The 27,918-nt window shown below is 37.1% G+C and overlaps 1 long non-coding RNA gene across 3 annotated transcripts in view; it reads left to right on the top strand.

The window, feature by feature from the left end:
- The window catches only part of LOC110828203 (uncharacterized), a 91,208-nt gene extending 72,692 nt beyond the window's left edge, over positions 1–18,516 (top strand). For 2 of the 3 annotated variants that reach the window (XR_002542587.2, XR_015533917.1), the window contains 2 exons: positions 4,310–4,395; positions 17,841–18,516. This is a non-coding gene — a long non-coding RNA (uncharacterized LOC110828203). The remainder of the gene's footprint in view (positions 1–4,309; positions 4,396–17,840) is intronic. The other variant, XR_015533918.1, reaches the window with a different exon arrangement.
- Positions 18,517–27,918: the final 9,402 nt, after the last annotated feature.

The following is a 27,918-nucleotide window of genomic DNA, read 5'->3' as shown; positions in this document are numbered from 1 at the left end:
TTCATATCTTTGAGCACGACTGTACTTCCATAAATTGCCAGTAGTTTCATTTTTCTTTTGCCCTTGTTTCGCCTTAATCCGGTGTAGACTCCGCCTCGGGTTCCTGTCAAAACCTTTACCTTCCATTCCCGTGGAAAATCCTTAAAGCATGCAACTTAGACATATTACAAATTCTTATGGTCAGAACACGAGGCACGGACACCTCTGGATAAAAAAGGAATGTTTCTTATTTTTGTCTTTCCGAGGCATTGTGACTTGAATGTTATAGTCTCTGAAGTAAGAGATTCCATTGGACGATGCATTCTTGCGGATGTTACGTAGAACGGACACACTGCCATGGCGCTAATGCAAATAAAGCACATGTCCGTGAGACATGTTGATATGTCATTACAGAAGAGGCAGTGCGAATACAGAATTCCCTGTGACTTTACGTCAATACTTCTGTATCGTTTTTTCTAAAGCCATTTCCAGTCATGAATCTCACATGGACACAGTGTTCGATTCGCAATGATTAAGGAGCGAATTGTTTATTTAAATATTTGTTACGTAATCCGAAGACAGACGACATGGGAATCAAAATGGAGAAGTGCATTCGTCCTTATTTACTGTTCCTTCCAGCCCTCTGATTAAAATGTCTTTTACGTGTAACGGACGTCGAACACACACATTGGCGGTAAAGTTTTCACGTGCTCTCTTTGCGTCTTGGCAATTTTAATGCTTCGGTATAGCGTTCAGGTTAAGTCATTTAGCGATTTAGGCTTTAGAATGCTTGATCTGATAACAGCCTTACAGAATTAATAGGTAACTGTTATGTGCTCAGTGCCTGTGCAGATAAGAGTGAGTAATGAATTTAGCAGAATTAAATTCAAATTGTCAGTTATGATCGATTGGAATCATTGTTCTTTGAATGACCTTCACCAGCTCGTGAGTTCATGTTCTGGACTCGTTTGCATGTTTTCATTAGTATTATTATTACTCGCAGTTTCATGGTACTTTTAAGAGTTTAGGGAATATTATTGTATTATTTTTAAGAAATGGTGTATGCAGGTTTTGTCTGCTTTCAATTTGTGTGATACCACCCGAGTTTCGCATAATCTCCATGTTCGTTCCATTTCAGTTTATTAACCGATATACAAGTCGTGAAGAAAATAAGTAAAGAAATATATATCTTATTTCCTCGATTTTAAGACGCCATAAAATGTAAGATGCACCCCGATCTGAGAAATTTTCAGTTGTGATAAGTCTCATAATCGAGGAAATACAATGTTTAAAAAATGTTATTTAATGTGTTCCTTTCGGATATAAGATGAATATATCAAAGTGTTCTAATGTCGTATCTTGTGCTAGTTGGGAAGGCATTAAATTTTATTTTTATCATCATTTTGAGTCTTAAGTAAATGAAATTCATTACATATTTATATTACTGCAATAAAATTAGCTGTCATTTTAGTTACATCATCGCAACATAACAGTAACAAATATGAAGATTGTTAGTTCAACAGTTACGCCTGTGTCTGGATTTCGGGGGTACCTAATTTGAGTCGTGGCCGGAAACCGGAATTTTAGTTTTTTGTGCCACGAATTTTGACGTAGAACGGGGTTACAAAATAAACCACTACCGCATCTCTCAACCTTCGGCCAAGGCCCGTAATTCGTATAAAGGTATTTGTAAAAAACGATGTTACAAAACCTCTACAGTTACTCTGACGTAGGAAGTAACCAAAGAAATAAAATAAAGTAATCAAATTTAAATTTGCACAGTCAATTTCCAGGTTTTCCAGTATCATACAGAAAAAACTGGGTCCGTGAGATCAGCTTCGCTTCATATAACTTGGAGGAAATGCAAAGGTTATTCGTGGACGTACGTCGTCTATTTTTTTAAAGGCTGAGTGAATTCAGAACGAAAATTCTAGAAGCTCAGCTAATCTTCTAGCCGCTTGACGTATGTGAATGTTTCAGAATAGTTCGAAAACACACGACATAATTTTTCTCTAGTAATATTATTTAAAGGGAGGTTATGGTGAACATTTTATAGGGAGACTGTGGTTTATCCGATCAGGCTAGACTGTCATGAATCACCTTACCTTAATTTTGGTGGAGAAATCGTTATGAAACCGGCCACTTTGAAGAACGAGAAGATTTGAGTTGATGTGATCTGTTAGAGACGTTAATTGTGGTATTAAATTGTGGGGGGATCTGTCAGGAAGCTTCTTAGTTCTGTCAAGAGGAGGTATGAGGGGTTTACAAAATTTTAAGATTGCACTAGTAGGGGCATCATTGAGATATATCTCGCCCAGAGGATTATAAATTGTTAATGAAGGCACCCTGTCTTATTTGCAGTGGGTAAATGTAGTATCTCCTAATTCACACAAATTGAGAGCATAAAATTTTACTGCCATCATTCTTATCTTGTGGATCGAATCTGCAGACTGAAGAACCTCTCACCTTATTTGCTGTTCTTGTGGAAACTCTTTGAAAACGTTGTAGCTCCACCTTTTGTACAAACAGTTGCTCGGGTAATCCCCATGTCACATGAACCTACGGTGTCTATAATACCGGGTCTACAATTTATGAGGCTGCGGTCGTGCTTGCATTGCGTGGTCGGCCGGCGCTCTGGTATTCACGGATAGACTGAAACATTGGTTTCTCCGAGGACTCTTATCGTCTTCCGTGTACAGTCTGTGCGACAAAAATTAATCGGAAGAACCGAAAGTGGTGTAAACGTACAGTTAGCATCATAATTTCAGTCATTTGTAATTTCCTTGTGTTTGACGAAACGTAATTCCATTGCAGCTCACTCCGAGAAGACATGAAGAGAATGTGCTGGCGTTCTTAATCTAAAGCCAGATGCACCACGCGGTATTAGTAGTACATTTTACATGTTGAGTAGAGATACACAGGATGAAGCAAGTACTGTACGTTAGGTTAGTATTCCTGTGTGATGAGATGTCGGAACGAGAAATCGCAATATTCTCGTCCCTCGTGTTCAACTTCAATTATCGATACATCGTTTTTCGAGATACGAGTGCCTAGAGCTGTATCCCTCTCACTAAAACAACTGTAAATCCAACCATTAATCATCCATGGAGACTGGATAAGCTGTGTGGGATTAAGATACTCGACTTACCCTCTTCCTCCCTTCAAAAAAATAGAAAAAGAACGAGATAAGGGAGAAGAAAAAAAAGTTAATTAAGGGTCGATACATTCATCAGTGGTTCCCGTCATTGGATAGGACTTAAAGATGTTCACAGGGCTTTTGTTACAACATTGTGAGAGTTGCAAATATTACTTGCTGATTTTATTAACTTACGTAGAAGGAAATTAGGTCAAAAGTTCAAAGGTGCCTTTATTGGGTGAAGTTGAAGTGCAATAAGCGAAGGTAACAAGCTCGTTAGCAACATTTAATGTAGGACAGCAATTAGACCTTGGTACAGACATTTCATGTGACGTGTATTTCACACACTGGTGCTGCCTTCGTACCTCGTGAACTACGCTACACAGTATCACACACACTGAGATATTGTTATTGTGTGGGTGTGTAGATACAAGTAAATTTTGTCGCGATAACATAAATTAATATAGAAGCAGGGTATCTGGTAACTTATACGACATTTAAGAGTCCATCCGTCTACGTGCTTTTATCATTTCTGTATCAGGTGGAATCTTATTTAGTACTTGTAATTAATAAAGATGGATTTCAATTTAATTATAAATCTCTGCGTTATAACAATATGAGCGTACACAGAAATTTCTTTGGACAGAAACATGATATTCTGATTTCTTGCGACAGCTTTCGGCTTTTCGTCTGTTTTGGTTCGTATCTCTTCTCCCTCACAGCGCAAATCTGAAATATATTTTCTTTTCAGCATCTCGTTGTGTCAGTAAAAGTAAATGATTTGGTTACTTTTGATAGTTGCCACTATTTTATAAAATTTATATCATCCGTTGCTAAAGTAAAATTTAAATCTGGACTGGTATTTTAAAATAATTGTAGAGCAGTTCTCTTTTTCATATGTATTAGGTATACAAATTTGTAAATATATGTATACATATCCACAATTTTAAATACTGTGCTCTTTCATAAACATAGACGCCATCTATGGTAATTCAGAATACTGCGTTCACTCGTCCTCTGCCCCAACAAGACATTTTAGCCCCCAGAATCCGGAACGTTGACCTTCCCTGTTACAAGCTTCGCATTTAGAAACGTTTAGGATAATTTTACTTTATCTCGGACATAGCAGAACCCTGCAAACGCATCTTAAATTTCCAGAATAAATGTAACGATTAGTGTATATTTCTGTTTTAGATTTAAGTGCAATAATCCGCACTCTGGAACAAGTGCATCCTCAACGAAAAGCATGGTACCTGTCCCACAGATGCGTGCACCAGATGGTAAGCTGCACTGTTAAGTTTCTATCTGTGTTTGTTTTAAACATGCTAATTCTGTGGAGTAAAAATGTTATTGTGAACATAGTGCTCTCAGAAACTGATCGCTTTTCATGGCACCCGTAGGTTATAACGGATTCAAGAATCAGCTTTACTTTAGATGCTCATAATTAGTTCCTTTATTATCAGTTCATTTATTATTAATTGTAAAGTAATTAGAAAAGATTATATGTCCTGTCAACCTGTTTCACCGAAGGGTTGCTCGTATCTCCTACGTATAAAACATTGCCAGCTGTTCATTCAGTCGAAAAAACTGAAAGTAGGTTCTGTGTTTTGGCTTTGTTACAGTAATTCTTTTATTCGATTAACCCCTTTTAAACAAAACACGTCTGCAGCAGCTGACTAACACTGCTCTGAACCTTCATTAAAATTGATCTAATGTTGTAACAGTGTAACATCCTAGGTACGTATTTGACGAGTACAACACTAACAGTATATATGTGGGACCTCGGTATGGACTGTATTTGAAAATTAAATTTTTGTGCGAACATTTCTCAGTACCGTTTCATGAGTTTGTTAATCTGTTCAAACAGGACGATAAAGCAGTTTTTTGAAATCTGTCCCGAAGGTTGTTGAAGCTACCACAGGTTCAAAAAACGTACAAGCTGGTCGAAAAGTTACGCAACTCTTATTAAAAATATTTATTGACGTTAGCAGTTTAATACAATTCGATTGGATTAATAAACACGCAACATAGTTATAAATACGCAAGAGCCCGTGTTGAAATGAAATTAAATAAACGAAAATCAAAATATCTCTACATTTTTATATAAGTAAACTATACAGAGTTTAATCTAAAGTGGTCTTGTACTGTGCCGCTGTTAATTTCGGGCTGCAATACACAAGATTATCAGTTGTTTTAATTTACTTTTCAAACACCTAAAAGTGTCCATATATGTGCAATTTCTGTGCTGGATTCGAACCCATTATATCGGCTTATTGTGGCCTACGTACGGTGTATAAGTTCTGTACAGATCGTTATTCATTTTTTTTCGGAAATAAGCTTAAAATTATCCCGCGCTGAAGGCCGAGGGAATTGGAGGACCCCTTGAACCCAGTTACAGACAAACATTATTTCCGTTCTTTAGAATCTGAAATTTTAGAAAATTAGTGACTACACGGTATTTTATTGTGACTGTTGTGTTTACTGCTCGGGACATACAGGTAGGATTTTAAACATTAGGTAAATTACACAAGTGGGGTAAAAGTTGGCAATCTTCCAGGAATACATGGGAGGATAATATTAAAATGTCCTTATCGAAATAGTATCCGATAATCTGTGACTCTCTCTCTCTCTGTTATTGTTTCCCGGTACATACTTCACTAGCGAGATATTTTGTTTACAAGGCGGTGGACTTTTGGGTCCTGTAAAAAGCGGGATATATATATTGACCGGTACTATTTAAAGGACTTTGTTTCATTAAGTTAATTGAGTTAGTCACCAATGCGTTAACACTAAGGATAGTCAAATAGAACTCTGTTGTCAACAAACCATAAAGCCTTGGAATTAGTGGTTTCTGAAGTCCTCGCCTCTGTCCCGGTTCTGCATCTCTCATTACCCAAGTTATGTGCTAATTAACTGTTATTTACGAAGAGAAACTTGAATTATAGAAGGCTAGGCAGACGTCGCAGTCCTTGGCTGGCGTGTGTATATCCTTGTCGCTTTAAATTGCGTTAGCGATGGCGGAAATCTTTTTAAAGAAGATGAAATATCTACCAACTGAAAGAATTCATTTATGTCCCACTTATTCTTCTGACTCCAGAACTTTATTATATTTATATAACGTTTATCTTTTAAGACAGTGGCGTCTGACCTGTTCTTACTCATGAACTAATTCAACAAAATTGACCATCCCCTGGTCAGTTCTATGTAAGAAAATAAAAATTCCCGTCTCTTATATAACAACATGAATTAACCTTTAAACCTTATTTCCCTAAGGTACTTTTTAATATTATCCTCCCTTCTGCGCTTAGGGCTGTCGACTTCTGTCCTCCGTTCAGTAATTCCCTCCAAAATGTTGTACACATTTCACACCTCCCCATGCGTGCTGCATGCCCTGCCCATCTCATCCTCCGTTATGTGAGATGATCTCGCTTTGTGGTTAGGGATGGGTTCTATAAATCGAATACGATTATATTGGCGAAACACATTTATTTACAACATAATAATTAACTCCTTTATGAGGTGTAAGAATCTAACAGATACGCAGATGAAATATTTACAAATACTGATTATGTAAATGAGTATATAAAATAATTTGTTAGAAATTTCGTATCTACATTTAGCGAGATGTAATTGTAATTGACTCATCCACAGACAGTTAGTGATCTGCATAAAGGTAATGACGAAAACTTTGCTGGAGAAACTGAAGATAACTATAATAGATCTCATTAAGGACAGCGTGTTTCGAATTTAGGATATCCCGTATAAGAAAGCATTACGCTGTAGCATTCGGTGCAATCTTCGATAAAGAATAACAACGACTTCACTTCCTGGCACTTGAGGCAGAGGCAAACAACACTTGAGGTCTCTTGTGTTACGTACGTTAACTGTCTGTGAGGTTTGAAAGACGTAAAAAGATACCCACAAGAAAATATACTCCAAGTGCATTTCGTCTTCTGGTGTGACCGGTGGCAGTGATGGATGTGCTGTCCGGTGGCCCCATCCATTATCCGGGATGGAAGTGGACACATGGAGCAAACCACTTGCTGATTTAGTGTCCCGTCATTTCTACCCTGGTTCCAGCCAGGTGTTCCTACGTGAAGCTATCATTCAGATAAATTTGTTTCTTCAGCTGGTTGTGTTCATTGTTTGGATGCATTAATTAATTTGATAGCTGAGCGTACTTTCAGCTTTTCAAGAAGGACGCTGCATCATTGAGTTACATCGTTCGGATTAATGCCGTGTTGTAAAAGTAGGTAGCTTACGATGGGTTATAATGTTGGGAAAGAAATATACGGACATTCTGGCTTTTGGTGAGGACGTATTGAAAATATATCACTGAATCCATCTGTCTGTCTGTCTGTTTTGTTCAGTCCTTTAAATTTCACCATGCATAATCCGCATAAAGTAAGAGTTCATACAACGAAACTGCATGCCAATTAAACCATCTGAAGATGGTGACTGTCTTCTGGGAGATTGTGCCGTGTAATTTGATAGAAGTTTACCGACGTTTCACCTTCGTCGCCCTGATATAAGCAGTGAGCATTTCTGAAACGTCGCTCATTTTCTACTAGACTACACGGCCCAACATCCTAGAACACATTCGTCTTCATCTCGAAGACTTCATCTCTCTAAGACGTCCTCAGTCTCATACGTCTGTGTGGTTTAATATTTGGATGACGTCCAGAATTATGGAATATTCATTGTCGGTACTGAAAGTCAAACTGAGGATGACAATTGAATGTTGCTGGGGGGGAGGTGTGTGATATTAATGGGGCTGCTGCCATCCATATCGAGCGGAGCTTCGCGGTTCAGCTGCTTGCCTAACCGAGGTGTGTGTACATTGTACGTCAATTATAACGTCACAAGACCCTGGCGCTCTGCGACTTCGTCAGAGTGGTGAAGCATTATGTCGAACCGTTGGTAGAGCTTCAGTAGAATATCGCAGACAATCGCTGCCGAATGTTTAAGGCTCTTGTTTCGTATTCGGGGGGCGGGGACTAAAATATCGGCCTAGATACCAGTTACCCTCATGTTTTAATATTCTCAACCCCTCCAATCGCATTAAAGTTGGCCACGTTTGCCTAAGGAGACTAAGAAAAGTCACGAAAATACCAATCGGCAATATCGATAACACGGCCGAGATTCTTATTGATTTTCAAGTCCGTGCGTTGTCACTAGACCAGATCTGTTGGGTAACTAATGTGTGTTATCTTACATACACTCCATACATCTTATTGGTGAGGTGCCAGGCTCAGGGATAATTTAATTTGTTCTTGCCTTTTATGTTTATGTTGTGTAATTGTATTCAAATTCTCTAGAGCACATAGAATATACGTATTAACTACGTGTCGTACTGGACAGTTTGTGCCATGTTTGAATTCTCCGGCTATTTAATCAGCTTAACGCAACCTGGGAATTTACGGTTCTGTACACAGACGGAGAAACAAACTGGTGGAGTTAGTAGATCAATTGTGCCAAAACTCACGGATTTACAAAGTATCCATTATTCTCTCTTTTTTTATCGTCTGGTATACATTTGTAGCAGTAACTATTTTAACACGCGGTGTTGTGATTAATGTCCCTACCTCCGGTTCTAATATCGACCTGTATATTTTATACATGGACTGAAGATTATCTTCGGTTTCTTTGATCTCCATACAAACGCGAGCATGCTACTTTAAAGTTGGTTAAACGCGCTTTCTTACATTTCGTCTTTACCGGATATCCTGAGTTGTAATTAATTCATATTTGATATTCAGTTGTATATCTTCTTCAAACATAGCCACTGTGTTTGGATTTGCGGGTCAGTCAATGTGTGTATTCAGTTACTATATACTGTAATGTCTTTAGGAGAACATGCAAACAGTTGTTCGTTGAATACAGTTCATCGGCAGATACGTGTCTGGATCCGGTCCATATGGCAAACATCACATGCCCGTGGTCGAATGTGGTAAGGAAATTATTTTGTTGATCACAGGATTAGGTATTCCAGATGTGAAGAGTTGTTTCGGGTTGTAATGACTAGGAATGCTGTATTCCTCTCCACCGTGATTGTGTCCCCACAAGCGTGACTTTCGTCGTCGGTATCTGCCTCCCCCATGGTCTTTGCCCTGTACTCATCGCCTTGCAAACAATAAACAACACACAACTTTAATGGATATTCCCTGCGTGATATATTGTAACAGTTAGCTAAATTTAATGGGGTTGAAATTAAATTGGTGGAAACAAACTCCGAACTGAAGTTTACCCAGAGCAGTGTAATGTGTTTGTGAAACAATTTAAACCCTCAACGAAACTACTGAAGCTGATAGTTACACAGATATCGGTTGTACTAAACCACAGTTAAAATTTGGTTCGAAAATCTTCAGTTAACCTTGAGTTATTTTAGATAATGAATGGGACCAGAGAAGAAAAATTCGAAGTGTTAAAAGGATGTCGGCATCTAGTTCTTCAAAAGATGAGTAAATGGAAACTGTTTTGCTGTATTCAATTAATTGAAGCTTCTTACCAATATAAATTAATAATTATCGTAAACATATACAAAAGTGAGAGTGTAAAGATTTAAATTTAATGGAACATTTTTATGTCTGTCTTGCAGTTTAGAATCTTATGTCTTACTGTCTGTTATCTGAAACTGTGAAGAACATAATTTATACCGGCCGTCCATGACTTAGGGAAACAGTTGAAGGGCGTGTAATTGTTTGTTGAAATATTTGTATGTGTTTTAAATAATTAATTACACGTATTTCAAATCGTCCGCTAATTTATGTACAACCTGCACTTTTCAAATATTATTAGGATAATAAAATTCACGGGGATGAGATTTGCAGGGTATGAAGCACACATGCGTAAATAAAACATGCTTACAAAATTTTGGTTACAAAGTGTGAGGGAAGAGATTGCTCCCCAGACCTAAACGTAAAAGGTGGATAATATTAAAGTGGGTGTTTGGGAAAAGGGGTTGAAAGTTGTGGATTGGATTCATCTGGATTATGATTGGGATCACTGGCGGGATATTTTGTTTGCGGTAATAATACGTCTGGTCCCACAAGAGGCGGGAAATTTTATGATTATTTGAGCGTACTATTAGCTTTTCAAGATACGCTGCTTGGAGTTATCGACAATTTAGAGCTGGTGTAGAGTAAAGCATATCTGTGAAATGTTTTTGACTCTTATAGTCCCCCGAGTTTAGAAAGAGGTGGAAAATAGGTTAGAAGTTGCTATTAATATAACAAACCACGAAATTGCTAATTGTCCGTTTAAAGTGCAATCGCTTGTCGAGAGATTAGCTACTAAGAAGATTACGTAAAGGTCGAGCGACGTTGTGTGCGTCATGTTACCACCTTAACAGAGCGAAACAAACCTCCATTCTGCGTCAAGAAACTTACCTCAAAGTTGAATATACTTGTGGACAGTTACGTGCAGCAGCGACTACCACGAACTTACTCCCACAGAAGAACTTTGTTTTGCCTCTGAGAAGTTAATTACTCACGTTTATTGAAGATGCGACTGTAAATGGAAGTTGTTTTGAGAACTGTGTCATATTGCAGGACTGCATTATTACACATATTAGTGTATTAGTCCCATCTAAGTTTCTGTGATATTATACCACTTCGTTGTAATACTTTTTTCTCGAGTTGCCACAGAGTGATATGCATTTAATGAAATGTCAAGTTTCAGTGGAATCGTGGCACCTTGGATATTATAAGTGCCATGTATAAATGCTTCCCTCAGGTTACGAGCACAGTTAGCGAGATGGTACAAATCTTCTGTAATAGTTGGTAGAACATTTGTTACGACATTCACTTCTCGCGTAAGGTTTATTTCAAACGCGTAATAATTCCTGGTTTTATGTTACTTTTATTATGTTGTATTGGAAACACGTGTTGGTATAACTGTCGCTTTATGCTGTTTCATTTGTAGGTAATACATCAACTCTTCTATTACGAATTGTTTTGACGGTGTCGATACATTTTCATAAAATATATAGATGAAAGTTTTATTTCTCAGGTTTCCCCGTCTGTTAATTTAACATCTTATGCCAAAGCCCAATGTGTTTTTTGTAACTCTGTCATACCATTAGGCTAGTTATTATTGAGTTAATTGTTAGTAATAGAAGGAGTTATCGTCTTATCATAGTTTCATTTTATATCCTTATTTCAGAAGTGCTCATTTATAGGAATTATTACTTATTTTCCAATTGAAACACAGGATTGTTTCAAATTAATATAATTAAATTATATTCAACTTTGCATAATTTACGTGGAATTTATGTACCGGTATGATGTATTGTTCCATGAATTATGGCATGGTGATAGTATTATATTCGTTGATAGTTTCTCACTGTCATACGGGCTTGTTAATGTGTCAAAAGCTGTTTCTAAGTGATTCAGAAGTTACAGTAAAATTTCAAAAGAGAAAGTTTTACTTTCACTTACTTTTTTCTGTGTTTAGATGTATCAGTTCTACACGCAGTGGGCAAGTCATTTACTACAGTCTTTGAAATCTTATCTTTGTGCTTGTGAAAGGAATTAATTGTATGATTAAGTCTCTAATCAAGGAAATTAATCCCCTTCAGAGTCAATGTTTAGGTCAGTTAGAATATTGACCATTTGTTATAAACCTGAGTTTGTCCATTGGATTATTCAAATCGGTTACCGAAGAAAATTCTTGGAATCGCTGTATAATGTTGTGTGTTATGAATAGCTTCGCTCGGTCATTATGGTTCACTTTGCTTTGTTTTATTTACGAAAACCTCAGCAAATTTTTGTTACACCCGTTATATTGAGGTGTTTAATAAATTACACACACTCTCCGGTTTTCTTAGATATATGAAGTATTATTTGAATAAAAAATTTCTTGGATATTATCCATCGTCAAGTAAATAAAATATAAAACGTAAAACGACGTTTCGGAGATGGGGCTCTATCTCCGTCTTCAGGTTCCTACTCAGTTGGGCCCACTAGATAGAGTTAATCCCTATCTCTGGACAAACTAAAAAAGTGAAAGTCCCGGAATAAAAAGACATCACCACACCATCCATCCGTGGGACGTAAAAGAATAAATAGTAGAAACAAAATTCGCTAAATATGAAAAAGCCAAATAAAAACATTTTTTGTGTGTCTTTGTTTTTATTTGGCTTTTTCATATTTAGCGAATTTTGTTTCTACTATTTATTCTTTTACGTCCCACGGATGGATGGTGTGGTGATGTCTTTTTATTCCGGGACTTTCACTTTTTTAGTTTGTCCAGAGATAGGGATTAACTCTATCTAGTGGGCCCAACTGAGTAGGAACCTGAAGACGGAGATAGAGCCCCATCTCCGAAACGTCGTTTTACGTTTTATATTTTATTTACTAGACGATGGATAATATCCAAGAAAATTTTTATTCAAACGACTCATCACCATCGTCAAGAACTTTTAGATTTGAAATGACGTATTGTTCACAAATTGTCCTGAAATGCCAGCGATGTAACCCTGTTGCTAATAAGCGACTTATCTCGTGCGTAGCAGAGAAAGTGTTAACTGCAGGCGGGTTATAGCTAGAAATGACTCATTACTCAGTGACACACGTGGGTTTAAACAAACGAACCGTGGCAAAGAAGGCGTTTACACCTGTGTGTTTAACGGCTTGTACCATGGCCGCCGGGTGGTGCTCTAATTACGTTTGTAGAACGGGCACATGAGCAGGAGAAACAATTGTTGGTCAATTCCAAATGCACTTCATTACGCGTTTGTAGAGTGAAGCAGCTGGCGTTTATAAAGTAGGTTTAGAATGCCAACAATACCATGAACCGGGCTGGGTGGTCGGTGGCTGTAAACTCAATAATTTAATTTCACTGGAATTTCATTACTTTGTGACGGTAAAATGGTGCTGTGAAGTGTTATTGTATGGTTCGGATAGGATGCGTAGATTGTTAACACTTGTACCAGTATCTGTCACCAGAGTGTGCCTCGTGGCTATCAACAGCAGCAGCTGGTGCTAAAACAAGAACCACTACAGGTGAAATAATATTTAACTGCCGTTCTACGTTGTGTTTACGTGAAACGGCCTGTAGAACATCGAAGATATGATTCTGTCATGTTTATTAATTTCACTGCAAACCTTCACAACGCGTATGTAATGCACAATACCAATGTATGTTCTAATTATAACAGTGAGTATCCTTGTTTACAACACTAGAGTTAATTTAATACCTTGAATCCGACACTCGTGTAAATAATTGAGTCCGTACCGCAAAGAAAACACCGCACTTCAACATTACAAAGATCAAATGGTTGATACTATTTAAGAAAGTAATCGCTCTTTACAGTGAGAATCATGTTATATTTCTGAGTATTTTAGTGTGACCATCTATAGCCTATAGAATGATTAATATATGAACACAAAGATCAGTGAACTGTCTAAAATATCAAATATAATAACTAGAATATACTTGTACTGCAGTGAAGTAAGAGCATTACTCCAATAAAACCCGAAAAATGTTGTATAACAAGTAAGCGGAATTGTTATGAATCACGAATGATGTGATTGTTTGTATGGAGTGCTTTATCTCCGGCCTTCCAATATTATGGAATCTAATGTTACGGATAGTGAAAGCAGTTAATGTCCTTTAGTAGCCACAAAATGTCTTTCCACTGGAGTCATGCAACAACCATGTAATTATGACGATGCACGGCTCACAGAGTTTGCGTCCACTGTTTCATACGTGCGCCTTGCTTGTAGGCTGCACACAACAATAAATGATTCAGTCGCATGCATTCATGCAACACTAATAAAGTTTCCTGTGTACCAATTTCGTATCACGTGTAATATGTTGAATTATAGCTTGCATAATATGGGCCTGTTTTCAGCTGCAAAAATGCTTTTACAGGATCCGTTTATAAAGTCCGTTCTGTTTGTTTCGAATAAGGCACACATGACAAATACACCGAAAGATTAAGGATTCATTCAATAAAATTGAATTTAACCTTTTAACTCGTTTTGTGATTGCGATACTCAAATACTGCGACCAACATGTAGTTCTCTTTTATTGCTAAAGTATTAAAGTACAATAGTTAATTCTAGGAATTAATCATTGAAGAACGCGATCATAGTAATCTGTCCGGCGTCGGGCAAACACTCGATATTACAGCACTAATTGGCTTGTTCAACATTTTAAATATTAACGCATGGCATCGTGCTATTAATACAGTTAGTCGTTAACGTGTTACACAGCAGGGGAATTACGTGGGCGTGTTTTATCCTACGTCAGTAGCCTCTGTTCAGGGCCTGAAAGGATTTTCATTCAAAGGTCTCTGCAGCTACATTAAAGTTCAACACTTTGTAAAAGAAATGAAGTCGTTCTGACCCTCCAGTATTAACGTAGGTCTCTGTGTATCATTCTAGTGGTGATATACTGAAGAGATCTTTGTCAGAATTTCAATTCCTGCTATGAGAAAGAGATTTCTGTGTGGCAGTGGTAGTGTTCTTTATTTATGTACCTGTCGAAAACGTTGGCCCACTATGGCGTGTTCCCGGACTGCATGACATATTCGCTGCTTATGTTTCAACTCGTGGTAGAAAATTGCATAGGTTTTCAGACTAACCCCAGCTAGAAAATATATTTTTCAACCGTGAGTCGGCGAACCCGCACAGTCTGTGGACCCTGTAAGATTTACTTTCGGCACGTCATAGTACGTCATGTCTGTCTGTCCGTCCATATTCTTTGTCCCAGAAATTACTAAATGGGTTTCACTGCAACTTGATTTTGGAAGTCTGAACTAAAAGTAGATGGACATACATTTAATTTAGCCTCTGTATGTCCGGTACGTGTGTGTCTGGAAAAACCAACATCATCTACTGGGTCTAGGAATCAATTTATGAACCTTATCCCGTTTAGATTGTATAAGAGTACTTTGACATTTTTTTCAGAAATGTTTTCTCTCTCTCTTGAAGCGTGTCTCTGCAAAGCGTTTTAAGACAGTATTTTCCTGTCAAACTCTCCAGTTAATGAAGCAGAAGTTTTACATTTCAGTGCACAATTAGACATTTTACAGAAACTCATTATTTTAAGCAATCGCGTAGTTTTAATCCGGGTCTTACCTATCGGATGTCGAGTTCTGTGAACGCTGATGCATTACCACGAGTACACGCCTGCACGGAGACAGCGTGGGTGTATGGACAGGATGCTATTTTATCCGCGCTGAAGTATTTCGTGTTCCCAACTTCTATTTCCCGTCCAACAAAGAAAACTAGAGAGAGACGGAATGTTAGTGTTCGTATACAGTTGGTAGGACTGTTAAGGCCTCGTATCCAATTTACGAGCTCTCGAGAGACGAACAAATCACGCCAGAAAGAATCTTTCTTTTTTGCATATCTGTAGAGACAGTCAATGCCTAGATAACGTGACATTTTCAGAAGGAGCAAAAGTACAGAAGTACAGGGTGATTCATGACAGTAGGGACATTCTATTTTTAAATTCCTCCTAGGAATTTCGAGTTAATGTTAATATTTTCAAAGTCAGAGAGTCAGAAAATTAATAAGTGATGGAGATGAACCATTCATCTGCTCCTTTTGATATTTTAGTTTAACAGTCTTCAAAAATTCGCTGTATAAATCTGTTAAATCAATGTACTCTAAATTTCGCGTATATAAAGAACGTTCTTAAACTAGAGTAGACGAAACACTGACGTTAAAAAGACACTGTTTCCTGCATTATTTTACCTACTCTTTTGATGTTTTGTATAAGCATATTCAGATATATACGATACCCTTCTTTCAACATACAACACATCGGAGTAACATTCAGTTTCTGTCCACGTATTATCCAATATGACGGTGTCGTATTGTTGATGGCTTGTATTTTTCGAGAGCGTGCGGTGATGATTCCTGAACGGGTGACCTGTTCCTACAAGCACATCTTTTATGTTTCACTTGGGACATACATGAACTTCCAACGTGAAGGCACAACCTACAAGAAACCTCACAGTATTTTATTTTTATGTAGCTACTTTTGAGTGTATTAATGTGACTTGGAATCGACAAACTTAAACTTTTATTGGCCTTACGTCCTTCGTTATCACAGACGAATGTAGAACTGTGTGAAATTCTTTTACCCAGTTATTATTCAGCTAGTGCAAAATTCAAACAGTAAATTTATTTTTCGATTGTTAACTGAATTACTGACACTGCAATATCAACTTTATCTTAGAATGAGAGAGCTATTATAAAGTATAAATAATGAGTAAATACACGATACTTATTGCTAAATATTTTACAAATACCTGCAAAGGATGCGAATTATATTCGGTAACGAGCACGTTTCATCGTGAATGCACCATGTTCGCACGTGTAGAGATTTTGCGCAAGTGGTGTGCGCAGCGGCCTAGGAACTAAGCCGACCTTGACTCGCATGTGATTGAGGGTAAAATGTGATTGTACTTGGGCGACTTTTTAAATGGGAAATTCTGTTGTTCTTTAGCAAATTAGCTACCTCCTCCTTTCGCTGTAGAGATAAGAGAAACATGAACTAATAATTTTAGGACACAGATAAATACTTGGAAAGACAATTACCTGGTTTATTTATGGCAACGCGTGTGTACCACACTTAAAAATTAGTTTAGTTTTAAGATGTTTCCGACGAGAGAATTATTAACAAAGTAAGTTTGATTTTTCTACTGGGTTATGAATACTGAATTGTTATAAAAATCTAGTTTCTTTCTAATTATGACGTAACAAACTACGCACTTTTATAAATGCTTGATACAATAGTAGGTGTAATGTAGCGCTACTGGTAAAATGTTAAATATTAGGACAGCAATCAGCAGGAATATTTTTATCTGACTTTTTTATAGTTCTTTGTCGAGGATCGAACGAATATTTCTGTATGGAAATTAAGCACGTGGCAATGAATGTATCAGTCACAGGTGATAAAACGCGTAGGACGACATTCATTTATTTCCTGGTCTTGACGGTGGGATTAGAGAATGGCAGTAAGGGACCCACGCGCGTCGAGAATATAATTGTGCGATTGAACCAATCGGTCGAGATTACATCACAGGTCTTTGCTCTACCCGCAGAATTAGTTTATTTTACTGCGAAAGATTGTCGAATTTGTTTTAAAACGTTGTACTGTTTTACTGTGACCTCGAAGCATGAAATTTGGTGACGGCGATTATATTGAGCAGAGATCACGTGATATTCCACCCTCCTTTTAGTGTGTTAACAGCGATAGATTATGAAAAGGAAAGGAAGAGAAAATATTTTATCCATGAGCTGATTCTTCTGACGATCCTTGTCAGCCGCTAACAATCCTCCACATCCGTTCTCTACTCATTACTTATAATTACACCGCCTTAATCAACATTCAGACTGATTCGTTATAATTTATAATGTCATGTTAGTAAGAAGCTTACTGCAAGGAAGAGAAATTTGGATAATGAATGAAAGTTATAAAAGTTGGGTTATATTCCAAGAAAATGGAAGGTAATTTGTTTTTGTTTTTTAGGTTATTTAACTACGCACTTGCTTCTGCAGAGGGTACACAGCAAGGTTTAAGATCTCAGCAAAATTATGCACATTTGTAGTACGAACAGCGGAGCCCAAGTAAAAATGGCTCAGAACTTGCAGCGTAGCAAAGCTAGCAACGCTGTACTGTTGAACTAGACCATGCAAATAGCTCGCAGTAACCCTGAGTATATCGTACCTCTGAATTCATCGAAATATGTTACTTCTGATTGCAGGAAATACACAGTTATAAACTTAGAGAAAACCTTCAGACACAAAATCATAAAGAAAATCACGAGGGAGATATAAGAAAAACCTCGACAACGAGAAAGAATGAAACCAAAGAATAAATTTCAACGTTCCGTAAAGTGAACCCCCTATAGTGACACCCCGCAGGGATAAAGAATCGCATTTTGAATGAAAGCTACATGACCCAAGAGACGTGGTGTCAACTGCAAAGCCGAACGGGGGTACAAAACTGCACAGAGACAAGTCGCTGTTCTCTGAGAAATGATGAGACTTCTTCAGGATGGTTGTATTCTGGGACGTTTCGCTATGTATTTTGGTAGAACTTTATCGACGCCCGGATGATGGAGACAGCAACGACTTCCGAAGCGTCCGCATACTTCTACCAGACTACACAACCCAGAAGACAGCCATCTTCATACTCGCCTCTATGACAACCTTTAATCTCATTAAGCCTTCTACAGGTTCATCAGGTATGTCCATTGTAACTTTAATGCGACTATCGAATCTTCTGTAACGCGAAGTTTCATAACCACGTTCACAAGAGCTCTCCACCAGTTCCTATTTCGATCCAGATTAATCCAGTCAACACCCTCAGACACTATTCTCTAATACGTTTTAATATTATTCTCCCATACACTTCTAGGTCTTCCCCCATCCGCGCTACACGCTCTTCCCATCTCAATTTCCTTAATTTAATCATAGTAATAATATCTGGGGAAGTGTATAAATTATGTAGTTCTTCATTACGCGAATTTCTCCAACTTCCTGCAAATTTATTATTTGCTACTCGTATGTAAATGAGGTATATTGCTTAAAAAACTTTTTTAAAAAAATAATGAATGTAGAACAATACTAAATCGGTTCCTCAGTAAAACCACAAAGCGTGTTTCAAATATAACCCACAGCCTCATGAAATTTCACGTAATGGCTTGAACTTGTATTGCGGGTCATCTACAGCAGCGGCGATAGCTGTTTTAATAATGACTATCCTTAGCTCAGTGGATCCCTGGGTCATAATCTGACCTCGTAACAGCTATCGTAAGCTCCGCTAAAGGGGCCAAAATGGTAGTAACTAATCACATAGAATGTGAAAATAGATAATGTCTGTGTGAGGATTAAGTGTACAGAATTTACATTGAAACATGAATTCTGTGTAATGGAAGTGTTCAGTACGTAACGTCAGCTGTTCGATATCCGTGTCTGTGGTTCGATTGACTTCATATCGATAGGTTTATGTCTGTAATAATAGACTTATACGTGCAATAAACTAACATAAATGCCGATAAAGTGTGGAAAATGGTCTGTGTCGAAGTAATGAACAAGAAGTTAACACATTCTAGAGTGTTACTTCGTAATTGATTGCTTCACTCAAGGAGAATTAATGTGTCAAAAGAACATGGATTAAGCAACTAGACATTTAATGTTTTATCACTTCTCCTTCGCTTGACGATCGAGTTATCCCCATAAGTTTGGGGTAGGGATTTAACGACAAGAGTGTTTTGTTTGTGGTTGTGAATTCCATTTCAGAAAATCACGTGGATTTGATGAGAGAATTATATTAAATTATATAGTATGAATAGACTCTTTTCTATTCTGATTGTGTTAATTAAGCTAAGCAGGAATAATAAATAATATTCGTTGGACTTTTACTGTGCCTTGTGAGTGGAAACAGATTAAGGTCTTTATTCTTATGCTTACATTTGTGTAGCGTCTACAGGAAAGGCTTCATTTGCTAGACCTACGTGTAGATGGAAGGTTATTATTAAAATGTAAGTTGTGAAATGTATGTGTGAATTTAATGACTAGATTAAATTGAATAAGAATGCAATAATATTGGGAGATGTTGTAAACAATGTGATGAACACACACAGGCTTTGAATTTCTTGGTCAGCTGAGTACTATCAATTTCAAGGGAATATTCTGCATTAGACGTTCGCTAATGAGTGAGTTAATCTTTCAATCAGTTAACTAATTAGTTTAAATATCTTCATTTTATGACCTGTAGCTGTAAAATCATACGATACAAAATTTTAAAAGCGTTAATATGACAAGCTACACGAAAATTACACATTATAAATACACAGTTATGTTCTCATGCTTCGTCGTGTCAGTAGAAGTTTGATATTAACTCCACAAAAACTAAGTTACGTAAACAAGAGAACAGGGAGTCGCGCATGTGGAAAATAATACAATACACATTTTACGAGTTTCTCTTCCTACCATTATGAACACACAACACGGAAGGCAATTTTTAATACAATGTAAACTTTCCAGACAGGATTACAGAAGCCGGGACAGGGAAAGAACGGATATAAATTCTCCCCTCTGCCTAGCATTTAGCGACAAATGCACGTGTCATGAACTGATGCGGTGTTAGACATTTTTACTTCTCCTTTTACATAAAAACATATGACGTCCCGGAAGCTCGCTGCGAACTCAGATAATCTTTTCCAATGGGCCGACATATTAAGTTGTAATATTTTTATCTGATAACGACAGCGGCGAGCATCTCATTTCGTAATATAATGTGTATACTTCTTTTTGCAATCATAATGGGTCAGTTCACCAACAATTTGTAGACTTCAGGAAGACATATGTCTCAGTTGGAAAAGAGATACTGTATGGCATTTTGATTGAGTTTGGAATAACAAACAAACTTGTTAGGTTAATTAAGATGTCTATGGACGGGGTGTCTAGTGGAGTTCGTATAGGTAACCTTCTGTCGGATTCTTTCCCAGTGCACAATGGTGTCAAACAGGGGGATGTTTTATCCCCAATGCTTTTTTTTAATTTTGTTCTAAAACATGTCATCAGGATAATTAGAGGGAATCAAGAAGGGCTGGAATTTAATAGTCTACACCAGGTACTTGCCTATGCTGATGATGTAAATTTGCTGGAGGATGGTGTGGTACCATAACTAAGAATGCAGAAACTTTCCTACAGGCTACCAAGGAAATAGGCAATAGGAAATGCAGAAAAAACTAAATGCATGGTCGTAATACGGGGTCATCATCAGCAAAAACGAGAGAAAATGTTTCATAATTTAAGTATTTGGGAACAACAATAACATCAAATAATATGCGGAAGGTAGACGTAACAAGTTCTCCTTAGATAATTTCTTCCGTCATATAAACTCTTTCTTCCAACATTTCTCTGCCTTCTGGTCTTCAGTGTATTCTCTGTACCTCAGTCGTACTTTAGTCATATGTACTGTGTGCAGCTTCCAATACCTTAACTTTCTTTTCTCGTTTTGGTTCTCATTTTTTGTCAAGTAATCCCCGAAGGATATCACCCACGTACGCACTTGTGCTTGGCATGCAAAAACGTATTACAATTCAAGCCTTGGGGTCACGGTCATATATTTCCCACTTCATCTATCCTGAGGCGAGTTGAGAATTTAATATTCAGTAAATGGCTGTCCGCCATATTGCTTTGGCTGAAACAGATCAAGAAACAAATTCATAGGGGTGATAGAGACATACCGCTTCATCTCAGTAACTGAATAACTACAACATAAAAGCCCAAGAAGGGATACAGCTGTAATAATACACGGAGGGGAAAGTGGAATATATTTACGAATTCTTGGCCATGTATACTCTGTATTATGACCCAGAAAGTTTTTTTGAACACGTGCTGTGTCAAATTTGTCAACCACGTGGTTTTTTTTACAGCTTTAGAAGGGTAGAGTTTGAGACTAAAATTTTAGTTACGTGTTGTATGCTGTAAATACTGTAGTTCATTTAATTAAACTTGGGCTACATTTTTAAAAAAATAATATAAGTATATCCCCCATGCGCGCTACGTGATTATATCTCGTCACTTCAAGCATGGCACTCCTCGAAAGAGTATGCCTTCGTTCGTTTATGCGGCGATAATTTTTAGTGTACATTTCTCATGTAAGAAAATTGTTGTCTTAGTTCCATTATCTCCGAAAATGTGAATGGTTTTGTAATAAATTTCGTCTTACCTGTATGCACTAAACGTATTTAGTTATTAGACATTTGTTGAAACTTAACTCTTGTTTCTCCTAAGTATTTTCCTTCTTCTCATGCAGAAAATTTAAAGTGTTTTGTCATAAATTACGTACAAGTATTAATTTCGTCAAGACGTTATTGGAGGGCTGCAGTAATCAGTATTTATTGATGAAATGGAAGGCGCTAGGCGTAGAGAACTAATGAATAGGAAATTGTCGGAGAGTAAGACATCAGCTGTGCTGGATCGCCGGAGAATGCTTGTAAAATACGACGCTGTGCGCTAGATGGCAAATAAAATCACCACTTAATTACCCTTTATGCTAGAAGGGGCCAGATTTTACTCCCTGTTATTATGTTCTTTTCCACAGATTACAAACCACTGTCTTTAAAATAAATTTCCTGGTTCGATATCTTAGTATTTGAAGCTGTATTCTGTCTCCATCATCATGGCTATCATCGCCCTGACAATAGACGCAGCAAGGAGCTCTGAAACGTCGGAAAACTTCTACCAGACTACACGGCACTACAACCCAGAAGACAGCCATCTTCAGCATGTTTTAAATTAACGTGTTAGTGCAAAATGTTAACAAAGTAGCCAGTTATGTAACAAATTGTGTTAGGTAATTTTGCACATTCTGAAAAGTAATTACATAAAGGGCAAAGATAGTGTGAAATTAGAAATGTAAGCCACCCTAACACTTTAGTGTAAGCCGTTGAAATAAACTGCAATTCAATGAAAACGTCTTTAGCTAGATCTGGTACTAGAAGCTTGTCTCCTGACGCCGTTAACAGTTGTTAAATTCAGTTTCGAAACTGATTCTTTTTTTCACTTAACTTGAAACCTAACTTTTCGGTGTAATGGAACCATTCCATTTAGAAGTTTGTTACCTAGTTTGTAAGAAAGCTTCTGTAGAATTTTGTTAAGGAACGTGCACCTGTCGAATTGCAACAGAGGGTTGTGTGAACGCCATGGTTTCCATGGCAACTGTACTATTCATGGTTACCTTTTGGCTTGTGTTAATGGAATGCTTTCTGTGAAGATTAGTTTAACTTCTTAGTATTCAGTTAACAGTTTCTTTAAAGTTAATGAAACACGTCTTCTTGTTTCGCTTATCTGCGGGGTTAAACTAGCGAACAGAGAAGTTAGAAGCCCTTGTTGTATGTTTGTTTTAGAATTCTGAATTCTGAATACATTACGCAATCATCTTCATTAATAATCGAAATTTATGAAATATATTCGTAAAACACCAAGATATTATAAATTGTTTGATTAGTTTTCACTTATTTTAGAATATTTACAAATTAAACATTGATATTCAATCATTTCTAATCCTTGTGCGTATAAATATTTTTTCTGGACGGTCACGATGTCTTTTACTTTAAGAATTATTAACTGGAAATAATATGTGAGACATTTCAGTGAATGCAATATGCATTTTTTTGAAGTCTTCAGCCAAGAAAAATAATTTCGGTTATTACAATGACCTGAAAGAGTAAAACATACAGAGTAATGATTATACTACAAGTAATATACATTAATCATAAATACTTCACGTGATAACGCAGCTGATCAAATCCTTGTACATGATTAATTGCATGATGACAATGACGTAATTGACCAGTGTCATCCGAGATGGGAAAGCCGGTTTAATTGTAATTCTGATTAGTCGAATATTCCTAACGTGCTAACAACCACCAGCCCGAAATACGAACTAATGGAATTTACTGCGCGAAAACACTGGAGCTAAACCTTAATTGAATTAAGCTCATGACCGTATTTTGTGTAATCACCGACTATTTTATATTTGCATAATAAGTTGACCTAATTATATATAGGTTATGTATAATGTGTTGTCATAATGACTGCGCAGCTGGCTCAGACAGATTGAAATGTGAGCGCCATCGTATGTGATCAATAATAACCAGAGGTGAGGCTAATTAGCGGACCGCATGCCAGAGTTACGATGACCGAATTACTGTGTGAATTGCGTCATCTGTAAGTTAATGATAGGATACCGACATCCATTGGTACCACTGGCGTGAGAACAAATAAATACTCTTACCGTAGACTAACAGACGTTCTGAGATTTATCTGCGAAAGAAGAGGGATTTTTTTTTGTCCCCTTGCATTCATTGAAATATTCCTACAGTAAAAGTTGCTACAGCTTTGGGTCATTCGAAATCTGGAGTCACGCGTTTGATTCTTGTGGAGATGGAATCGGGAACTTTTGTGTTAGCTAATGTGAACGCATCTTCGAACAACTTTACCAAATACGTCATCGATTATATGGAATAGCTCATGCCTGTTTGCTGACGCGGTACAAGAAAATGAAAGCAAAAAATATTACTCGGGATATGAAGAAAGAAGGAATTAAATTAGGGGACATTAGTGAATAAATTTGTTCGGTTTTTATAGCTTGTCATATGCTAAGTATTTTAAACCGTAAACATTGCCTCCTGTGTTTGCATGTGTAAAAGTGTTACGAGTTTCAAATACCCACGTGTAAATAAAAATAATGGCTTTTTCAACAGTCTTGCGACATTGTATGCTTTTTTTCTCGAATAGTTGTTGTGAAAGCATAAAAAAGAGTGTTTTCATCAAAACGTCATCTTTATTATTTCGAATAATTGTAGGCTTTGATTTTTATTTATTGCGGATACAATTTCATTATATTGAATCCATTCGCATTACAAATGTTACACTGAATGGAGAAGTTTCTTCTGCGTGTTGTTAAATATTCTCTATTTTTAAAACGTTTTGTAGATAAAGACAGAAAATCTTGCAGGTTTAGTTTTATGATCTCTGTAGAAGTTATGGTGACTCATACGTATCAAAATTAAATTCAGTGTTTACCGTTGATAATAAATACCAGATTTAATCGAAATGCTTTCTGTAGTCTAAAAACACAGACACACACAGGAATTCCCTGTGCCATATTGTTTAATTAAAAATATTTTGTATCAGCATATACAAATGTCATGCTGACTGAGCTCAAATTGTTAAAGTAATAAAAACACACAGCTTTGTGTAATGTTAACTATTTCATGTGTGGCTCTGTATGAAATATGCAGTACCGTTAGAATGGTTCGTTTTTAAATGATAATTTAATTTAATCCCATGTCATGGCGGTAAAAATTAGAAACACATGTATTTAATATATACTACATTCTGTGGTCAAGTCCTTGTACTTCGCAGTATGTGTGACCTCCTAACGCCGTGTGGTCCGTCGCTCAACAGAACTGCTTTTAATTAGTTAGACACAGTTCATTGTTTCCTTCACTATAAGAATTTGCTTCATGTATCAGGTCACTTCTAGGTAGACGTTTGGCAGAACAATTTGGCTTTTTTCGCCTATCTGACTGATATTCGATAAGAGAAGTGATTGTTTGCTGTTTCTCGTTTTTATACTTTATTTATTCATTTTTTTCTCCTCCTTCATTTCTTAACTGTCTTTAGGAATCCGTCATGAACATTAAGTAGTCTCTAAAATTATCAAATATTTCAACGTCTTTTCTTTTTAATTCGAAGGTTTAATACCACTTTTACAAGATCTCGCTAAGGGTCATATCTTGAGTCATATATGTCCGGTTTACATCATATTTCTTTAAGATATATTTTAATGTTACCCTTTCATTTCTTTCAAACAGTAAATTGTCGCCCTGATGAATGCAGTAAACACCTCAAAAACATCTGTAAGTTTCCACCAGCATCCCATAAGACAGCCATCTTTATCATGGTCTGTAATTTTAGAAATTGTTACTTTTTTGTGCCGAGATATGAATTGTTAGCGATAAATTATTCCATGCTTTGACAGATTTTTAAGCATTTGTATCTGCGTTTTCCCAGCATAAAATGGTCGGTGTGCAACGAAACACTCGGTAGTCATACAGTTTAATTAAAACTTTCTAATGTCTGTGATGCCGTTCACTTCATTTTACGGACACGTTCTCTTGTAGCAAGTTTCTCACAAGCGTGACAAGAATTCGAAAGGTTTCGGCCGATCCTCCAACCCCACCCCCCGTAGACAAATCATGTCTTGCAACTTCAACCGCGTCAGACCATCGGAAGTAGAGGCGCATAATGGTTTTGCTCAGTTCCGAAAATCGTAGCCAGGGAAACCAGAATTTGTGTTTTAGCTCGATAACTCTAACGTATCGATTTTATTACCGAATTTTGGTTATTATTTTCATATCTAGTGATGACAGGTGCAAGGAGTAAGTGACATAACTGACAAGCCACTTTTCACCCCAAACTGGCAACGATTTACTGTTGACTCAGAGCTTCGTTGCAGGGGTGGAGGGTGCAGTTTGGTGACGACTACTAGAGTGACATTTATCTGTGTGTTCATTTGTCTACTGCCTAATTGTCTGTCTGCATATATCTCTTTTTCATTTTTTCCTTCTTTTGTGTCTCGTTCCTCTTCCTTCCTTGGTTACCATTCTTTCTTTGCTTTCTCCCTACCTTTCCTTCTCGTATCCATTTTCATCATTCTTCCAACCATATTTATCCTTTGCTACATTTCTCTTTTATCCAGCTCCCTTTCCAAAATAAAAATTTGCTCCTCTGTACCATTATCCATGCCCTGTGCAGAAGCACCTGGTTTCATGACCGGTGTCTGTGATAATTTTGTGTATGTGACCCATAGTTTCGCTGTACTCGTCTCTGCGGTCTGTGAAGCGATTTGCTCATTCGGTATCGATCTGTCAGCTTCACACCGAACGAGATAGCAGAGCGATCCGGGTATGACTTGTTTGACCACTTTCCCTCATTTTCCGCGTGATTCATCTGCAGTTTTCGCATCCTACGTGTTAAAGTTGACAAAATAATAACCTCTGCAGTTGATACAAGTTAGTAAAGTAACCGAAGAAGCAACCCTCTTATTTTCTTAAACCGAGCACGGTGTTGCAAAAGCGAGTTAGACCAAGCGTAGAATTGTTTTTTTTTTGCCCACATTTAACACGTTGTTGGCTGTGTGTGTGGCTGTATAGCATTTTGTACAATACAGAATATTGTATTTTTATTGTAACATTTACAAAATATAAAACGTAAAACTACGTTTCGGAGATTGGACTCTATCTCCGTCTTCAGGTTCCTACACAGTTGGGCCCGAAACGTCGTTTTACGTTTTATATTTTACTAGACGATGGATAATATCCAAGGAATTTTTATTCAAATGACTCTTCACCATCGTCAAGAAGTTTTAGATTTGATATGTAACATTTACACTCGACAGGTGATAGAGTCGCTATAAATGACAACATTTCACAGCACAAAATAAATTCCTTTAGTAACATTTTCTTATTCAGAATCATAACATCGACAACAATATTGTATTCTTCTCTTGAGCACAGCGGCAGTTAAAATTACGTCGTGTGTAAGTTCCTCGTTTGAATTTTACGTAGATGCAATGTAACATGACTGTTCCATTGTTTCATAACAAAGAAAATAACTTGATTTCGGAGGATAATATTAAACTATAATGTCAGAATCTTACTGTACTTTATTAACGGAGATAATTAGTTAGATATACAGTTATCTTGTAATTAATTATATAAGTGAATCTAACAGCACAACGAGTTGGGATTACATTGTAAACCGATAGCAAAGTAATTGGTTCATAATCCCTTATAGTTATCATTCGACTTTAAGTGGTTAAAAGAAATGTCATGGCTAAAACCCCAGCACGTAAAAATAACCGGGACACTCCTGATATTAATCTACGTTAAGCTTATTTACGATGGCCTGTGTTATCGTCTGTACCTTCGGTTAAAGGTTTGAATTCGTGAAGAAACAGTAGCAAATGCAAAATAAAACATCAGGTTCCCTTTTAGTTAAAATGTCATTGCCACGTCTTGTTACAAGCCAGGTACGTCTCTAGTGTCGGAAGTGTAGTTCGACTATCGAACCTGAAGCACCAGATAACACAGGAATTACCTGACTTGGCAAACATGGCGGAAACATTTCTCTTGCATCTTCAAACAGTAGCTATATATATATATATATATGAGTTCAACTCTCAACTGCTCTCATGAGGCATTGAGAGAGAGAGGGTAAGAGAAGAAACCAAGACATCTAAATGCATTTCAATTT

The sequence above is a fragment of the Zootermopsis nevadensis genome, unplaced genomic scaffold (genome assembly GCF_977971745.1).
Source record: "Zootermopsis nevadensis isolate Lab colony 2312 unplaced genomic scaffold, Znev_1.0 Znev_ptg000007l, whole genome shotgun sequence".
NCBI lineage: Eukaryota > Metazoa > Arthropoda > Insecta > Blattodea > Termopsidae > Zootermopsis > Zootermopsis nevadensis.
Note: the sequence above shows the minus strand (reverse complement) of the source record. Positions and strands in the feature narration are given on the sequence as shown.